Consider the following 13,661-nt stretch of genomic DNA (forward strand, 5'->3'; position numbering starts at 1 on the left):
GATGTGCACATGCATTATCAGCAAAACTCTTCAAAAAATGATGAGTTAGATGATACTCCAGTTAGAACAGAGAGATGAAGAGAGATGTAGAATTAAAATCAAGAGGGGAAAAACATTATAATATGTGTCCCATCATAAAGTTTCTGATAGTCTTGAATGTAAAATGGTTAGAGAAGTTGTAATGGATAGAGAAGATGTGGTGGATGATGATGATGATGTGGTGAATGATGGTGAGATGATAGTGATTGATGATATATCAAACGTTGATGATATATCAAACGTTGAAATGGAGCGTGAAAAGGCATTAAGATATAAAGTTGAGCCAGTAACTTCGGTAGTGAAGTTGTTAAAAAATCGTGAAATTGGTCAACGAAGTCCTAATGCAAAATCGTTGCATCAGTTTTTACGAGATCATGGAAAGAAAACATTGAATGCCTGTTCTTGCAAGCATTCGTGTTTTATGACATATCCCCTATATTGTTCTCCAAAAAAGCGCAATCTTCATCTTGGCGTTTTTTGGAAGAGGTTCCATTGGGTGGACTAATATTTACGCGTCCAATAAATCTGACGTCAAAAGGCTGAGATTATCATGTAAGTTATAAATTAAATTAAATTACATTAAATTAAATATAAATCAAATTATCTATTAATTATAAATTCTTAATAACATTTTCTGTTATGCAGGAGTCCCCGCCCAGCAGTCCCCGCCGCTTCTCGCAGCCACCATCGCGCTGCAATAAATTTTATGATTATATTATATTTTATATTATATTTTATATTTTATATTATATTTTATATTATATTTTATATTTTATATTTTATATATTATATTTTAAATTTTAAATTTTAAATTCACACACACACACAAACATTTTGTAAAATATACACACACACACACATACACACATACATTTTGTAAAATACACACACACACACACATAGTTATATAATAAAAATTATTTTAAATATTAAAAAAAAATGTATTTATTTTAGAATAGGTCCTCTCCCCTTCCTCATCCTAAAAATATTAATTTAAAAAAATATAAAAAAAAATATTTAAAAAATTCTCTCTCGCGTCCGCCTCTCGCGCTCTCCTTCGCTGCATCAGCTCTCGCGCTCTCCATCGCCGCATCGTCTCGCAACATCTCTCTCTCGCTCTTGTGATATCTCTCTCGCGTGCACCTCGCGCTCTCCTTCGCTGCATCAGCTCTCGCGCTCTCCTTCGCGTCATCTCGCTACCTCTCGTCATCTCGCGCTATCTCTCTCGCTCTTGCATATATGCCTCGCTGCAACACCTCGCGCTCTCAATCGCCGCATCATCTCGCTACCTAACCATCTCGCACTATCTCTCTCGCTCTTGCATATACGCCTCGCTTGCGTCATCTCTCTCGCGTGCGCCTCGCGCTCTCCTTCGCGTTCCTCTCTCCCCGCAGACCCCTCACCAACAAAGCTTCATGCGGTCTTTCGCGGACGCCTCCCCCTCCCCGCGGACCCCTCGCGGACCCGTCATCTAAAATCGCGGACGCTCCCCTCCCCGCGGACCCCTCCCGGACCATAAAATCGCGGACGCTCCCCTCCCCGCGGACCCCTCGCGGACCCTAACCTCGCGGACGCCTCCCCCTCCCCGCGGACCCTAAAATCGCAGACGCTTCCCCCTCCCCGCGGCCCCCTCGCGGACCCTAACCTCGCGGACGCCTCCCCCTCCCCGCGGACCCGGTACCAAAATCGCGGACGCTTCCCCCTCCCCGCGTGACGTCATTCCCCCTCCCCGCGTGACGTCATTCCCCGCGCCATGGGTTCCCCTCGCCCCTCACCCCCCCTCATTGCCCCATGGGTTAGAACCGGCCTACTATCACTACTTATTACAGGACACTCACACTCTTAATCTGTAACGCTGCAGCATCCGCGAATCAACGCGAGAAGAATCGACCGTATAAAATAACGGAATTCAAGCATAGCCCAGGGATATACTTTGAGCAAATTGGTCAACTACACTATTCCAAGAAAACATGGAAATTAGTAGTAAAATTAGACCTAGCACCCCTAAACTACAGACAAGAACAAATAAAAAGTTATCTAAAACAAACAGAAATAATGTGCGATTCAACTATTTTGCGACTTCCTTATTATAAGAACATATGTATCAATTCAAATAATATCGCGAAACGAAAATTAAAATATTTAAATAACATAATGAATCAAATCAACACTATATACAAAAGACCTATAAACAAACGTCGAGGACTATTAGACGGAATAGGCTCAATAGCGAAAACATTATTTGGGACCATGGACGCAAATGACGAAAAACGCATAAACGAACAACTAGAATTATTAGAAAATAATCGACAAGTAACAGAACACGCGATTAGAAACCAATTAAAATTAGTAAATGCTACTGTAGCGCATTTAGATAAATTAGAAAATATAATTGAACATAACGAAAAAATATTGCGAAAAACCATAACCGAATCTATTTCTTTAGAGGAAATACGTGACCATTTCAGGGCCATAGATACAATTATAAGCGAATTGGTAAAGGACGCAGAAAATATAATGGAATATTTAACATATATACAAAAAGGCGAAATGCACCCTCAATTAATGCCAATTAATGACATTGTAATCCATTTAAAAGAAGCGGCAGCGCAACTGCCTGAAGGATTATATTTTCCTTTTAAAGTCCGCACAGACGACTGGTCAGCGATAGAAGAAAACACCGCGATAACAGCGTACTGTGATCCGACAACAATATATACTATTTTGCGTTTCCCTTTAATTGCGCAACCGACCTATGATATTGTAAAAGTAATAAAATTCCCCACACCATCCTATAATAATGTATACAATTATATCAAAATAGATAATCAAATAATTGTTATAGATAAAGAAAAATTAACGTATGCGACAATGACGGAAAGCGAATTACGAAACTGTAATAAAATTAATACACTATATGTATGTAAACGCAATTCACCTGTACACCGCGTAGATTTAGACGCACCATGCGAAATTCAAATGTATACGCAGCGACAACATTATCAGAGCAAATGTAATGTAAGACACTATGTCTCAACCCACATGTTATGGATAGCATTACACCAAGAGCACACCTGGTTATACTCGACGGACGCCGAACAAACGATAACCATACAATGTGACGGTCAGCTCGAAAATAAAATAATAAGAAATACCGGCGAAATTACGCTAAAAACGGAAATTGTAAACTGACAACACCAGACACAATAATAGAAACAGAAGAAAAAACATACGAAACCGTTCTAGAAACCTTTCTACCTAGTATCAATATAACAATTCCAGGAGACGGAAATATAACAAGACATAACGAAGACACGCTAGAAAACATCTCACAACATCGTTTAGAATTAACAAACCTCAAAGCCAAATTGACAGACATAGATAACGACTTACAAAACAACGAACAAAACTTCTACGCAACGAAACAATTTATCTATCCGATGACATCTAGCGGAATAATAATAATATTAATTATAATAACCATTATAGTATTTTGGATAATAATACGACAAAGAAATAAAAACAAAAGACGACCATCAGTTAGGATAGTCGATGACTTTGGCATACCAAGATCAATATTAAAAAGGAGCCAAAGTACTAGATTTTAGAAATAAGAAACGATTATAAAACTACATTGTAAACGGGAATTATAACTGTACGTAGCATTAGAAATAATCTTAACAAAAATAAGATAAGAAAGCGAAAAACTTCGTACCTCCGTTTTTCTTTTTTTTACGGGGGAGGAATGTTATAGCCCGAACTATAACCAGTAGTTATTAGAAATTAGAATTTACTGAATATCTTTATAGAATACTGTAAAACATTTTTGCTTATAAAAGAGCGCTCTCGACAAACGCTCGTCGCGTGGAAACGCTAACGCAGCGAGACACGCGCGAAGCACCGGAAACCGCGAGATGCAAGCGAAGACCAGGGACTTCGACCTGCTTCGCTTGCAATTAGACCAAAAACGCGTGAGTATTGTTAACCAATCAGGGACTTGTTTCCAAGGGCCTCGCCCGTTGAAAATCAAAGAACAAAAGAAGATATAAGACGGAGAGCCCGCCCGCGGAGGCAGTCTCGAATACAATTCCTAAACATCAAGACGTGGTCGCTAATAAGAATCCGGAACATCAGGACGAGACTCACTAATAAAAAATCTGAATCATTAAGAGAATTACTAATAAACGCTCGTTAGCCAAACATCGAATGTTACGCGAATATATATATATATATATATTTAAAGAAAGGTCGAGAAATAAAGTGAAACCCAATTTAATCAGAAATAAGAGTCGATTTAATCAAAAGAAGAGAGTATAATCTTCCTATCTTCCTACGACGTCCCGGTCGACCCGAGGATCCTCATCCAGTGTTGTGAGACGGGCCGGGTTTTCTCGCGCATGCGCGGCCATAATGGATGGTAGCAGTGATGTATCTATCTGTAGTGAAGAGGTGGTAGGAGATAGGGCGCTGACGGTTGACACTCTTGGCGGGAAGACTAGAAGAGATATGTAATATATATTTAATAATACAATATATATGTATATATATATAATTGTGCATATGTATGCTGTATTATTAATTATATATTACAAATTTTTCCTTATATTACAAAAAATTTTGCAGAATTATGTGATCATGGTACATCTTTTTATCTGTACATATACCTCACTGATGCTATGTCCGCCGCGCATGCGCGAGAAAACCCGGCCCGTCTCACAACACTGTCCTCATCCTTAATTCGGCGCAACTCCAGTGCCTTGTTCGAGGCACACAACAGGGCTTTTCCTTCCAGTGCCGCGCAACTTCGTCACTTTTCTCGGTATCTCTACACACAAAAATTCGACAGATTGCTTGGGCGCCAGGTACGGTCAGGCCGCACCACTCAAAATAACACGATAATTAATTCTACGATAGTGACGGCTTAAGCTCGGTAACTCAGTTTCTTAATTGGCAGAGGGGCGGGATTCTTAATGCGGGGAATCGTACTCGGGGCTTCGGAGAGAAGGAGAGTCATTAAATCGGCACACTGACATATTTAAATAAAAGTTAAATAAATATATTTCATATTAGTAAATTGATTGCAGTTTCACATTACGTATTTACGGCCTCGTGACTCGGTAGATCCTCGACACTCGAGGTGTTACAACACAATTATGGTTCGATATTTATCGCTACCGAGGGGAACATATCCCGGATTATATTTCAATCGAGGAGGCGGGGGAGAAAGACATTTCCCAAATTACAAGACTCAAATACTCGACACAAGACAATCAGAGACGAAACTCGATAAGTAATTAAACTAACATTTATACACAAAATTCTGGACTGTCGACTCGGTACGGCTCTCCACGGAGAGAGAGAGAGGCTGCGCAGTTCTTACTTTAATGGCGAATCTCGGTACGGGCCTCGCGTTTCGGACACTCCCGAGGGCTCGGTAACGAAAGTAATTAACAATGACATTGATAACAATCTTAACCGTGTTACTAGAGACGCAAGTCCCCGCCGAGTTCGCTCTTACCGAGACTTTGAAGTGGTGGCCTTACAATAATCTGTCGTCCGTCGGTATCGCACGTGGTTCGCACGCCGCAGTCTCGTCGAACAGTGTACGACTCTGGGCTCACGGCACGCCGGTAGCCGGCGTCGGTGGCGCTGCGCGCGCCGCCTATAATCGATCCTGGATCCTCTGTCGACGATAGTCGATCCTTGTGGGCCTCGTTGCCCCGGTATTTTCGAAACGGCTCTCGGTACTTTTCGGAATGTTGGTGCGGATAATGTGGCTGCTCGCTGCACGTTCCGAATAATTGCTTCTCTCCTTCTCTACTGGCTGTTTACTTGCGGGGGAACCCGCCGAGAGGTGATCAGTCTCCGACGGTTCCGCTTTCCTCGGGACGGTGCCGGCGGCCCCACTGGAGCAGCCATCCCTGTCTCGGGATGTTGGTACCTTTTGATGGGCTCCTCCGCTTAATTCCGTCCGCTATCCGAGGCTGTAAAACGTATCCGGCAGTAACGGGCCCTTACGTATTTATTCTATTTAAGGACAATAAATACCTTACTTCTCCGTGTTACCCGGCGTCCCCGAGCGCACCGCTTCCACCCAGGTCGTCCACTCTTGCTGCAAATTCCGCCATCCCACGATGGCTGCTCCCTTCGATACATCAGGGCCTTCTCTGGCCACTCACTTCCACTCGGTAAATCTATCGGACTTATATAACTAAAGGCGAGTCGACGAAGAAAAGTTCGTCGCTCGCCGACCCAAAATTCGTCCTCTCTCTCAACCCTTCCTCGGCCGGGCCGTGCCGGCCCTGTGACGGGCGTTAAAAACGTCACGTCACAACGTCCTCCGTTACTGCTCGACTAATCGATCTACGAGGAATGTAGATGTAATGCAACGTATCGCTGGGAAAAATGCACGTGCGAAATCGATATTCGTCTGGAGTCGATTGTTTCAGATCGAGCAATAAATACCCGGTGAGGTCGCGAGGTAGCGTCGTAGTATGCTTCTTCCAGAAATTTCGGATCGTCGGGATATACTTGACGCGCGAGATGACGAATTTGAGCACGATCGCGCGGATTTTTAAAAACTACTATATAATTAGCGTTGAGAGATATATCGCGTTGTCCGCGACCTTGGTGGAAGAGATTTTGCGAGATGAGTATAACGCTAAGATTCTTATGATGACTTCCTTTGGTAAATAGATCTATGATAGCGTCGCACGATGACGGTTCCCTCATAAGATCGTCAATCATCACTAATTTTGGAGATAGCGGATCGTTTGAATAGTCTTCTGGACGCGGTAACCCCTCGCGAAATTCGATTATATTTTTCTTTATTTTTAGCAAAGTATCACCGTATCCGTTATTATGTACATAGTTTGTTTCTTCTTCTTTAGTTTTACTCGTGTCGCACTGCAGGCGCTGATACGCATCTTGCCATTCGGCGTAATAAAATAAAATTCTCTCGAATCGAACATCGGACATGCCGGATAAATGACGAAGAAAAGTTTTCACGAAAATTGTTTTCCGCATCCCGTAGGTCCGCAGACGATCGACGTCCACGGATGTTTCCATCGTACGTCCATTTCGCGAAATGATTAATTTAGGTTCTATTCACGAGTTCATAAATGAAAAAGTTAATGCATGCGATTTAATAACTATTGTGTATATGCGTGTATGTGTGTGTGTGTGTGTGTGTGTGTGTGCGCGCGTGTTAAAAACGTACGCACGTGTCGCATATATTTTTAAAATATTGAAGAGGTGGTCACATCCGCGGCGGCCGCAAGCTCGCGCTATCGTTTTCTTACACGCGTACGAGCGAAGAGCACCGCGGCCCATTTAGCCGATACGTTGCCGCAGGAGCGACGCGAGTAAGCGTTTCCGCGGAGATGCGCTCGCGCCAGCGTTTTTCTCACCGCTACTTATGAGCTTATGTACGCGGTGCTCTCCATGCCGCTCACTCGTGACGGAAATGATAAGCTCGTTTAACGTTCGAGGATCAAACTATAATTTACGTCGCAATGTTCTACGCTCGCAGTAGGCACAAGGAGGCAATATTATAGGGAGGATAAAAGAAAATGTTCTGATTGAAGATAGAAACAATTTCATTTATTATTAATAATAATTTTTGTTTTTTATAAAATTAAGATTCGCGTTTTAGCAAAATAATACGAACAATTTCATTAAATCGAAGCGAAAGTAATTCTACAAATACAATGTCAAAGTAAACATCTAAAAATGTTAAGTTATTTATTTGCGTTTGTACATTACGTGCAATTTCCTGATAATTGCCTTTGACAGTAAGTTTTATAATTTCGCGATCAATGTAAGACAAGGGAAGTTTTAATTCTATTTCGTTAATTAAATATTTTGCAGTTACATTAACAGTATCGACTATAGAAACTAACTGCGTCAAATGCGCATCCACGCATTTTTTAATATTTTCCAAGCCGAGGAAAGTAGTTTTCTGCATCACTATCGCAACGGCGTAAGTTTTTCGTTTCTTCAACGGCGGCTGCGATTCTTCTTCCTTTCTCTCATGGGACGGGGTATATAGATTAATTAATGAAATTAATTATCGAATAATGTAAAAGCATAAGGATCATTAATTATCATTATCAATCCGATAATTTCACGAACCTCGCTTTTTATACACAGCCTACTATATACTCTATCTCTCTCTTCACTTTTCCTCTATTTCTTTTTTTATAACCAATATTTTCCTATATATAGAGAATAATAATAAAGAAAGAAATAATGGAAGCAGTTGACGGTATGTGTGATTCTTATATGTAGGTATACCACTGAACTATATACTGTGACGTGACGTTTTTTCGCCCGTCACAGGGCCGGCACGGCCCGGCCGAGGAAGGGTCGAGAGAGGGCGGATTTTGGTCGGCGAGCGACGAACTTTTCTTCGTCGACTCGCCTTTAGTTATTTAAGTCCCGTAGATTTACCGAGTGGAAGTGAGTGGTCAGAGAAGGCCCTAATGTATCGAAGGGAGCAGCCATCGTGGGATGGCGGAATTTGCAGCAAGAATGGACGACCTGGGTGGAAGCGGTGCGCTCGGGGATGCCGGATAACGCAGTCAAGTAAGGTCTTTATCGTAAAATAAATGAAATAGTAAGCAAGGGCCCGTTACTGCCGAATACGTTTTACAGCCTCGGATAGCGGAAGGAACTGAGCGGAGGAGCACATAAAAGGGTACCGACATCCCAAGACAGGGATGACTACTCCAATGGGGCCGCCGGCATCGTCCTGAAGGAATCGGAACCGTCGGAGATTGATCACCTCTCGGCGAATCCCTCAGCAAGCCGACAAACATTACAGAAGGAGCGAAGCAGTTATTCGGGACGTACAGCGAGCAGCCATATTATCCGCACCAACCTTCCGAAACCTACCGAGAGCAGTTTCGAAATTACCGGGGCAACGAGGCCCACAAGGATCGACTAGCGTCAAAGTAAGATCAAGGATCGATTATAGGCGGCGCGCGCAGCGCCACCGACGCCGGCTACCGGCGTGCCGTGAGCCCAGAGTCGGACACTGTTCGACGAGACTGCGGCGTGTGAACCACGTAAGACACCGACGGACCTCCATACATTGTAAGGCCACCACTTCGAAATCTCGGTAAGAGCGAACTCGGCGGGGACTCGCGTCTCTAGTAACACGGCAAAAATTGTTATCTATGTTATTGTTAATTACTTTCGTTACCGAGCACTCGGGAGTGTGCGAAACGCGAGGCCCGTACCGAGATTCGTCATTAATGTAAGAATTGCGCCGCCTCTCTCTCTCCGTGGAGAGCCGTACCGAGTCGACAGTCCAGAATTTTGTGTATAAATGTTAGTCTAATTATTTATCGAGTTTCGTCTTTCTGATTGTCTTGTGTCGAGTATTTGAGTCTTGTAATTTGGGAGATGTCTTTCTCCCTCGCCTCCTCGATTGAAATATAATACGGGATATGTCCCCCTCGGTAGCGATAAATATCAGACCACGATTGTTTTGTAATACCTCGAGTGTCGAGGATCTACCGAGTCACGAGGCCGTAAATGAGTAATATGAAGCATTAATCCATTTTCTTAATTTTTATTGAAAGATTCCGAGTTGCTGATTTAATGACTCTCCTTCTCTCCGAAGCTCCGAGTACGATTCCCCGCATTAAGAATCCCGCCCCTCTGCCAATTAGTAAACTGAGTTACCGAGCTTAAGCCGTCACTATTGTAGGACTAATTATCGCGTTATTTTGAGTGGTGCGGCCTGACCGTACCTGGCGCCCAAGAAATCTGTCGGATTTCGTGTTTAGAGATACCGAGAAAAGTGACGAAGTTGCGCGGCACGAGGAAGAAAAGTCCGTTGCAATACCTATACTGGGAATGCTCACTCAAATGGAAAGAAACGGGACAAAAGGGATAGAAAATTGCCACCAGCGCGTCCTTTTCTAATTCGAGCTAAAGACAAAAGGATAAATATATTATGTCTGCCATCATATCTATCATTTGTCTATCTCTTTATCTTTCGATTGATCGGCTGCTTAACATTGAGTGAGCATTCCAGTATAGTATATAATTCAGTGGAATATACATAACGGATAGTCCCTGCAACACATTACATGACGAGATGAGTGGCTTTTACACATACATATATATACGCATAATATATGCATAATATATATGCGTGTAAATATAAAATGTTATTTTCTTCTGAATGAGATTCTTTTAATTATTAGCAGTGATGTGCCAAAAATCTTTTTAAAAATTTATCACTAATAATTTATATCACAAATACAAATACGTTCATTTGAACATTATTCAGTCTCATCGGAATACAATTCCTCATAAGTAATATGCAATACTTATATAATTAAAATAATACTCGTGGTCTGTATATATATAAGATTTCTTATAAATAAAAAAAAACTATTTGACTTAAACATTTATTAAACTTAGGCTGCGTTCGTTTTGACGCTTTCAGTGCTGAAAGCGTCGCTCTATTTTCGTTTGATATTCAATGTGCAACGAAGACAGAATGATGCTTACAGCGCTGAAAGCGTCAAAACGAACGCAGCCTTAAAGTAATATACTTATTGCTTATATCAATTGGAATGCGATGGAATAAAATTCCTATAAACTCTTGTCACAAAAAACAAAACTTACGACAAAAAACAAAAAAAGTAATTTTATATATCAATATTTTTCTACCAATTATCTTTATTGAAATAAAATAACCGGTACTATTAATTGCATTCCATTTGGAAAATATAACTAAAAACTAAGATTTTTAAAACTTTGGTATGAATAAGAAAGCTACATTCGATGTGGTGAGTACTTGTTTTATCCGACTATGCACTCTCTCTTAAGATTGGTCTCACGGTATTCGTTGGCCAATTTCAGTAGCTCTACTTACCGCAGGTAAATCGACTGTGCTGGTATACAGGGTGTCCGGAGGCAATTGCTCTACTCATGCGGAGATTGAGCGGGTTAGACCGAGTTAGAGGACAGAGGAAGAAAGAGAGAGAATAATTCGATGCGGGCTCCAACGATACGTATCGCTCGTACACAGCCATTGTCTTTTGCAGAGCACTTCTCCCATCGCTTCGCCGCGCGCCTTGTGTCACGTTACAGCGGAAGGGCTCTTCTCGCCGCGCGCAAAATCTCGCGCGGATTGACCAATCTTTTTAAATTAATTTCTTCCTAATTATTGCACAGGTAACAAAATGACTTTCTTATTCGGTTTAATCCGCTCAATCTTCGCACGGGTTGAGGGCCGCAATTGTCTTCGCACGGTAGAGCAATCCCATCGCTTCGCTTCTATATCTATAATATTCTATTATTGCCAACGGCAATGCTCAAATCAGCAATGTCCAAAACCAACTCAGGTACGTCCACCATAACCAGAGCGGAAAATTGCTGGTTATTACTCACTTGTTTAATCATTTTTGCCCCGAGCATATGAACTTGTTTCTTACATGTCTTCATTTTCCGAGGTACGAAGCGACTTTTCCGACGATGTCGACATGTTAGTAACGCAACTTTGTTCCAGTACGATATTCGACGTTGACGAAAAAATAGTGAAAATCATGTAATAGATTATGTCTCGTGTTAGTGTGCATCGTCAGGCAATACCCTTTCATCACGATCGTCAGGTAATACCCTTTTTCTTTCTCGATCATATCGCAGCTTGCTAAGGCAAAACCATTCGCTTGCAACAGTTTCGAAGTCGCATTCATCGACACCCTTGCTTCTTAAAATACCTAAAATATTCAATAATATAATTAATATTACAAATAAAATACTTACCAATCCAATTTAGGCAAATAAAAATATGTGATTTGTTAAAAAAGCTCACCTTTTAAGATGCGGATGCATTTCAAATCGCTCATTCGATGATTATTCCCGCGACCACACCAAGAACATGCTATGCCGAATTCATTTGTGAATAAACGGCTCATGCACCGTTGAACCAAATTTTTGCTGCCTTTTCCTCCGATTTTACTCATAAATTCGACCTTAAAAAAATTAAGTGAGACTAGAAACTCATTCACATACGTAATTAGATAAATAATAAATGTAATTCAATATACTATTACTCACATAATAAATATTATTTATATACAAAAATTAACTTACAAAATTCGCTTTTATTTCAACACTTTCCATGCTTTCCTCAAATTCTTTAAGATTTCGTATAGAATTGATCGGAAGTATATCATCGAATTTATTTGTAGGCTCTTCCGCATTAACGCCTCTTTCTAAATTTTTCAGCCTTTTGTCGATGCTTTTTACATATTTTAAGATTTCCACACAAATTGGAATTAACTTTTCTGAAATATAATAAATTGACATATAAATTTTCTCTTACTGTATTCCTTCTGATTAGGATGTAGCAGGATACAATAAGTTTAAGCATCATGTATTTATAATGTGTATGACACAATAATGTAAATGTAAAATAAGGTTCTTACCAATGTCGTCAACTGTAGCTAATGCAGCTAATGGGGAACTTGAAATAACATTTACATCTAAAAAAAATTATTGTGTTAATTATAGATTTTACATCTTATGTTACATACCAATTTATCAAAGATAACATGGAAAATAAAATAATTTTGAACTTTTACTTTGTAAATTAATTTCCTTAGGTTCCGATGTCGATAAATTCAAATTAATATTATTAAGCTCATCCGTTTGTATCAACTCTCTGTGTTCTGTATCACACAATAAACGATTTGGCGTAGAGCTTTCTTCGGCGGCATTTTCACACGAGGATTGCTTTTCATGCGGGACTTGTTTGGCGGCATTTTCATACGAGGATTGCTTTTCATGCGGGACTTGTTTGGCGGACAAATATTTTTTTCTGGATGAATCCCGATCTTTATCTACTTTTGACTTCTTGGGTGCAGTCTGACATAACCGCGGAGGTGAATGCTATAAAGTGTAATAAAAGTTAGTAAAGCGTGAATAGTTGCTTTCACACTAAATCATTGATATTATATTAAAGGAAAAAAATTCAATTTTTGAAAGGAAAACTTTGGTTTCTGATAGTGCAATAGAAATATAATGTAATAAAATGCAATAGAAATATAATGTAATACAATGTAATTACTGTAATCGTCATCCGCACTGTCATCAGAAGTTTCATAGATATCGTGGAATTGTTTTTCATGTGCAACTCTTTTCCCACGTCCTCTGCTTTCCTCACAAGAAGTTGTGTAATTAGCATCTTCTGATTTTTTCTGTGCCTTTTCGAAAGTCTCTGTAAATATGAAATATTATATTAATATTATATAATTCTTATTTGGAATAATTGTCACTTTTACGCATGCTTACCACAGTAGCATTCTACGTTTACATCGAAAAGTAACCAGTCTGTCTCTGGTGGATGGTTTTTTTTAACGAAGAAGGAAGCATTTTTAGTCATTGGCCATCTACATTAGGATCTTTTGTAAGCCACGAAGTCGGAATTTAGGAGTATGTCCCTTCATTCGGAAATTGTACAACCGCATACGGGAAACTCATTTTGACGTTCAATATATATCTTCAATACAGTCATATATATATAATTATATGTAAATATATAATTTATCGGCCTAATGCAATAAGCTAAAAACTATACTTGAGTTATCATTAGAAGA

At 40.4% G+C, this 13,661-nt stretch overlaps 1 long non-coding RNA gene across 1 annotated transcript; it reads right to left on the minus strand.

Annotated features, from left to right (window-relative positions):
- Nucleotides 1–12,301: 12,301 nt before the first annotated feature.
- Nucleotides 12,302–12,696, minus strand: LOC145946884 (uncharacterized). Its single transcript, XR_014427087.1, has 3 exons — nucleotides 12,648–12,696; nucleotides 12,492–12,548; nucleotides 12,302–12,350 (listed from the first exon to the last, which is right to left on the minus strand). It is a non-coding gene; the product is annotated as an uncharacterized LOC145946884 (long non-coding RNA).
- Nucleotides 12,697–13,661: the final 965 nt, after the last annotated feature.

The sequence above is a fragment of the Prenolepis imparis genome, unplaced genomic scaffold, assembly GCF_030444845.1.
Source record: "Prenolepis imparis isolate NDT839.2.m4 unplaced genomic scaffold, iyPreImpa1.0 SCAF_25, whole genome shotgun sequence".
Taxonomy (NCBI): domain Eukaryota; kingdom Metazoa; phylum Arthropoda; class Insecta; order Hymenoptera; family Formicidae; genus Prenolepis; species Prenolepis imparis.